Genomic DNA, 6,787 nt, shown 5'->3' with positions numbered 1-6,787 from the left:
TTGCCCTTATTTGCAAACACATGAGAGGCCTGAGGAGCTCAGTCTGGGTGTCCTGACCCCAGCTCCAGGGCTCATTCTTGACTCCATCATAATGTCTTCCATTCCCAACCTCACAATTGGGTAATCATTTACTTATGAATTCGCCAGGGGACCAGGGAGAATTGACAGTAAATATGAAGATGGCCTGCATAATTAGCAGACTTCCTCTGGACCTCCTAAGAGGAGTCCTCATCTCAACACCAGCGACACGAGGGTCACTGACCGATTGTATTTTGGGAAAGTGGTTATTACCTGCTTACCCTGAACACAGCTACTCCTTGTCTCTTATCTGTCTCCTGGTCTTTTCACCATAAACACACTCTGGTGGGTTTCCTGAGATTGACTGTTAGCCTCTGGGGGCTGGACACGCTCAGAGCAGGGAGGATGGCCTCCTTCCCAGGCTCTGCAGTGCTCTCCCACCATGGCCCAGTGGACTTTGTACATGAACCTTCCACTTTGGGAAGACCAGCTGCTAGTTTGCAGAACCCGGATTACAATGGAAACACAACTTCTAACTCCGAGAGAACATGTGCCCCTGCAGTGAGGGTCACAGGGCCAGGAGAGGCACACACAGGAGTGTCAGCGATGATGAGCAGCCTAGTGCTGAGGACAGGGCCGTACTTACACTTTCATTGCATATGTTCTTGTGAATGCAGCGAATATCACAAAAGAACAACATTAAAAGAAAGTTACCTGTTAAAAATATCAAGATGTTTCAAATAGCTTAAATGTCCAGGAATACGAGATTAATTCAATGAACCACATAACCTCCATAATCACCAATACCCAATCTATTATTAAGTGAAAGAGGTAGGTTGCAAAACAGTACGGAAGTATGATCATGATTTATTTTAAAAAATTTTCTCTATAGCTATATTGTGTTTACATGTTTAAATGCATAGAAAAAGGGTAGGTAGGCCAGGTGAGGTGGCTCATGCCTGTAATCCCAGCACTTTGGAAGTCTGAGGTGGGAAGATCCTCTGAGCTCAGGAGCTCAAGACTCGGCTGGCCAACATGGTGAAACCCCGTCTCTCCTAAAAATACAAAAATTAGCCGGGTGTGGTGGTGGTGCCTGTAATCCCAGTTACTCAGGAGGCTGAGGCAGGAGAATGGCTTGAACCCGGGAAGTGGAGGTTGCAGTGAGCCGAGATCGCGCCACTGCACTCCACCCTGGGCGACAGAGTGAGGCTCCTTCTCAAAAACATAAGGACAGGTAAGAGACAGAACAAACTCAAGCAATTGTTACCTTTAGGTAGAAGACAACAGAGGACTTTTATTTACTTATTTTTGTGTGCTCTCTAAATTCTCAAAACTACTCAGGTATCACTTTTGTCATCAAAACTCACAATAGCACTTTTGTGAGGCTAAGAGCTTGCCAAAGGTAAGCTGGTGCAGTGTGTCCCCACTCCATCCCCCAAAAGATGTCCACCAACATTCATGACCGTACTTTTGGACACACCCCAAATGCCCTCAACATGTCCACACAAGGACAGACACGCCCAATGGCTGACCACACATTGGTGCAAAGGGATGATGTAGAACTGAGGGTGTCATCCCAAAGTCACCAAAAACAATGCTGCACCACAAAAGCAAACAGCTAAAGGAGCACCAAACACACCAAGCAATGCCATGAGCTGCTCATGCATCCATACCTACTATGGACTGAATGTGTCCCTGCCAAACTCACATGTTAAACTCTAACCCTCAATAGGATGGCATTAGGAGGTGAGGCCTTTGGGAGGTGATTAGACCATGAGGGTGGATCTCATGATTTCATAATCCTCATGAATGGGATTGATGCCTTCACAAGAAGAGATGTGAGAGGGATGATCTCTCTCTCAGCCATATGAGGATACAAGGAGGTGGTGGCCATCTGCAAACAAGGAGGAGAGCCCTCACCAGACACTGGATCTGTTGGCACCTTGATCTTGGACTTCCCTGCCTCTAGAACTATGAAAAGTAAATGTTTGTTGTTTAAGTCATCCAGTCTATAGTAATTAGTTTTAGCAGCCTGAACTGATGAGTATCTATAGACCAAGAGTATGAAACCACATGATGAAGGTTAATCCCAAAGTCAGGACAAGATGACTGAGAGGGGCCCAAAGGGGTTGCAACATTAGATTTATTTAGGATTTACAGGTATTTCTTGTTCTAGTGCACACCATTTTATTGCACTTTGCAAATATTGTGTTTTTTAGAAATTGAAGATTTGTGGCAAATCTACCTTGAGCAAGTCTATCGGTGCAATTTTTCCAACAGCACATGCTCACTTTGTGTCTTGGTCACATTTTGGTATTTCTCAAAAATATTTCCAACATTTTTATTATTATTACATCTGTTATGGTGATCTGTGATCAGTGATCTTTGATGTTACTCTTATAATTGGAGTGCCATGAACCACTTCCATATAAGGTGGCAAATTTAATTGATAAATGAGTGTGTTCTCACTGCTCCATCAACCTGCCTTTCCCTGTCTCTCCCTCTCTCCTCAGGCCTCCCTATTCCCTGAGACACAATATTGAAATGAGGCCAATTAATAACCCTACAATTGCCTCTAAGTGTTCAAGTGAAAGGAAGAGTCATAGGTCTCTCACTTTAAATCAAAAGCTAGAAATAGTTAAGCTTAGGAAGCCATGCGAGGAAGCTTCAAAAGGTGAGGTAGGCTGAAAGCTAGGCACCTTGTGCCAAGTAGTTAACCACATGGTGAATGCAAAGGAAATGTTCTCAAAGAAACTTTTAAAAGGGCTACTCCAGTGAACACATGAATGATACAAAAGTGAAATGGGCTTATTGCTGATATGGAGAAAGTTTCAGTGGCTTGGATAGAAGATCAAACCAGCCACAACATTCCCTTTAGTCAAAGCCTAATTCAGAGCAAGGTCCCTAACTTTCTTTCAATTCTACAAAGGCTAAGAGAAGCTACGAAGCTACAGAAGAAAAGTTGGAAGCTAGCAGAGGTTTGTTCATGAGGTTTAAAGAAAGAAGGTATTAGGCTGGGCGCAGTGGCTCAAGCCTGTAATCCCAGCATTTTGGGAGGCTGAGGCAGGCGGATCACCTGAGGTCAGGAGTTCGAGACCAGCCTGGCTAACACGGTGAAACCCCGTTTCTACTAAAAATACAAAAAATTAGCCAGGCGTGGTGGTGTGCACCTGTAATCCCAGCTACTTGAGAGGCTGAAGCAGGAGAATTGCTTGAACCTGGGAGGCGGAGGTTGCACCATTGCACTCCACCTTAGGCAACAAGAGTGAAACTCCATCTTAAAAAAAAGAAAAAAGAAAGAAGGCATCTGCACAACATAAAAGTGCAAGGCGAAGCAGCAAGTGCTGCTATAGAAGCTGCGGCAAGTTATCCAGAAGATCTTCGCCAAGATCATTGCTGAAGGTGGCTTCACTACACAACAGATTTTCAGTGTAAATGAAACTGACTTCTATTTGAGGAAGATCCCATCTAGGACTTTCAAAGCTAGAGATAAGTCAATGGCTGGCTTTAAAGGACAAGCTGGTTTTCTTGTTAGAGGCTAAGGCAGTTGATGACTTTAAGTTAAAACCAGTGCTCATTTACCATTCGGAAAATCCTGGGACCATTAAAAATACGCTAACTCTACTCTGCCTACGCTCTAGAAGTGGAAGAACAAAGCCTGGAGGACAGCACACCTATTTACAGCATGGCTTACTGAATATTTTGAAGCCCACTTTGAGACTCCTTTCTGATGAAACTTGAATGAATGAGGAGTTGCTTCTTATGGATGAGGAAAAACAGTGGTTTCTTGAGATGGAATCTACTCCTTGTGAAGACGCTGTGAACATTGTTGAAATGACAACAAAGGATTTAGAATATTCCATAAACTTAGCTGATAAAGCAGTGTCAGGGTTTGAGAGGATGGACTCCAATTTCAGAGGAAGTTTTACCATGGGTCAAATGCTATCAGCATTGCACACTACGGAGAAGTCCATCACTAAAAGACTAGTCCATTGGTGTGGCAAACTTCATTGTTGTCTTATTTGAAGGAATTGCCACAGCCACCCCAACCCTCAGCAACCACAACCCTGATCAGTCTGCAACCATCAACATTGAATCAAGACCTTCCAGCACGAAAAAGACCAAAACTTGCTGAAGGCTTAGATGATTGTTAGCATTTGTTAGCAAAAAGTATTTTTAAATTAAGGTATGTACATTGCTTTTACAGACAGAATGCTATTGCACACTTAATAGGCTACAGTATAGTTTAAACATAACTTTTATATGCACTGGGAAACCAGAAAATGTGTTTGACTCTCTTTATTGTGATATTTGCTGATTGCAGTGGTCTGGAACCAAACCCACAATATCTTGAGGTCTGCCTGTACTAGAACTGGGCGGTGGGAAAAGTGGGGCTTGTTTTTCCTTTCTCTGTATTCACTTTAGGTGTGAAATGTTTGACAGTCTCACAATCTGTGACCTGGTTCACAGATGTGGTTCCTGCCTGTTATCAGGGCTTGGCCAGGTTCAGGCAGGCCTGCAGGCTGTCCCCACAATGGGCAGATTGAAGTGTGCACAGATGTCTGTGACAGGGCTGTGACTAGCCTGTGATCAGGCTGTGGCCAGGCTGCTGTCTGGAGCAGGCAGAGCTTTGTCCCATAATAGGGGTGCTGCCAGGGAGTCTGGCACCTGGAGCACAGCCACTGGCTTGGACACGAGCCATCCGACAGCGTGGAATAAAAATAGAACTGCTTCAGCTGGAGAGGAGACAGGCTGAGCTCCCTGCTGCGAGGCCTTTAAAACAAGAGCAGGTTTCATTGATCTGAGACTAGGTAAGCATGTTGCCTCGAGTCAGGAAGGAGTCGAAGTCATCTGCCCTGGTACCTGGAAGTGCCTGAACATGATGGGGCTGGGTGGTTATTACTCTTCTTATCAGCTGGCACTGTCCCTTTAGGAAAGCATTAGAAACTGTTTTTGTTTGTTTTCCTTTCATGTCTAGGTAAAGAATGCATACTCTGTATACAGTTGCTGACAGTTGTAAAACTGAGAAAGTGCCAGTGAAAATGATTTAAAAAATGAAACAGTAAGGCTGGGCATGGTGGCTCATACCTGTAATCCCAGCACTTTGGGAGGACAAGGCGGGCAGATCACCTGAGGTCAGGAGTTCGAGACCAGCCTGACTAGCATGGAGAAAACCTGTCTCTACTGAAAATACAAAATTAGCCGGGTATGGTGGTGCATGGCTGTAATCCCTCCCAGCTACTCAGGAGGCTGAGGCAGGAGAATCACTTGAACCCGGGAGGTGGAGGTTGTGGTGAGCCAAGATTTCAAGCTGGGCGACAAGAGCGAAACTCTGTCTCAAAAAAAAAAAAAAAAGAAAGAAAAAGAAAAAGGAACAGTAAAATATGTTTATTTTATGGAGTATTGAGTCATGATGTTCAAGGACTTTGGAAGTAATTTGACTGTTGGTTTTGTTTTTAAAATTCAGGAATTCTAATCATACATATGAACAAGGTTAAAAAATACCAAAAACAAAAAACAAAAAACGAATGATAGAATGTCTCTTTACCCATCCCCCCCACACACACCAGTTCTACCACCTCGGGACTAAACTTTATCGCTTCTGTTTTTAATTTGTTTTTGTCGTTATTCCCTTCAGCTTCAATAAAATACTTGTCCTCCTACTTTGTGATTTATGAGTATCTGACAAAATATACTGGCTTCCTAATATGAAAGATGAATACCGTTGACCCTTCAACAACACGAGTTTGAACTGCGTGGGTCCACTTCTATGTAAATTTTCTCCTGCCTCTGCCACCCCTGAGACAGCAAGACCATCTTCTCCTCTTCCTCCTCCTCCTCAGCCTACTCAGCATGAAGACAATGAGAATGAACACCTTTATAATGATCCACTTCCACTTAATGAATACTAAATATATTTTCTCTTTCTTATATTTTCTTAATAACATTTTCTTTTCTCTAGTTTACTGTATTGTAAGAATGCAGAATATAATATATCTCACATACAAAAGATGTGTTAATTAACTGTTCATGTGATCAGCAAGGCTTCTTCTAGTCAACAGGCTATCAGTAGTTAAATGTTTGAGGAGTCAAAAGTTTTATGTGGATTCTTGACTTCATGGGGGAGGTGATCAACGGTTCCAACCCGTGTTGTTCAAGCATCAACTATAATTACCTCCAGTCCCCTCTCCCCTCTGTACCTTCTCCCTCCTCCCCCTGTGTTTACATTAGAGGAGTGTTTTAACCTTCTGCAGGTTATCTCTGAAACTTTACATTAGCTCTTACTCCCCTGTGTTTACTACCATACCTTTGGTCTGCGTCTTGACTCCCCTTCATGGAAGGTGATAGTAGGATGGCCTCTGCTATCCATTCTCTCTAGGTCCCACAACACCATCCTCCTCAGCCTTTACTTCTGCAGCTTTGTCTATAGTAAAAGTGGAGCCCAGTGGATTCAAACTGCAACAGTGGGAGCCTCTACACTCATGGGCAGTTGGGCATATCACTGTTACATGTTACTCACTGCACAGCTACCTGCTGGGCCAGAAGGACATTTCTTTCTCTGTGGGCCTAAAGTCACCACCACCACCACCACCCTGTCCAACCACACAAGGAAGGTATTCTTAGCATCAGAGCAAATGGGGCAAACTCATTTTGCCTTCCCTCAGGAACTGAAAATCCTATCCTGTGTTCGTTTGCTTTATAGTTGAAGCTGAATTTTGTTATATACATTTTCCCTAGAGCTTTAAATTGCCTTTCTTCCTTATTAACA

The sequence above is a fragment of the Macaca mulatta genome, chromosome 7 (assembly GCF_049350105.2).
Source record: "Macaca mulatta isolate MMU2019108-1 chromosome 7, T2T-MMU8v2.0, whole genome shotgun sequence".
In the NCBI taxonomy this organism is placed as follows: Eukaryota; Metazoa; Chordata; class Mammalia; order Primates; family Cercopithecidae; genus Macaca; species Macaca mulatta.
The sequence above is the reverse complement of the archived record's forward strand: the minus strand, read 5'-3'. Positions refer to the sequence as shown.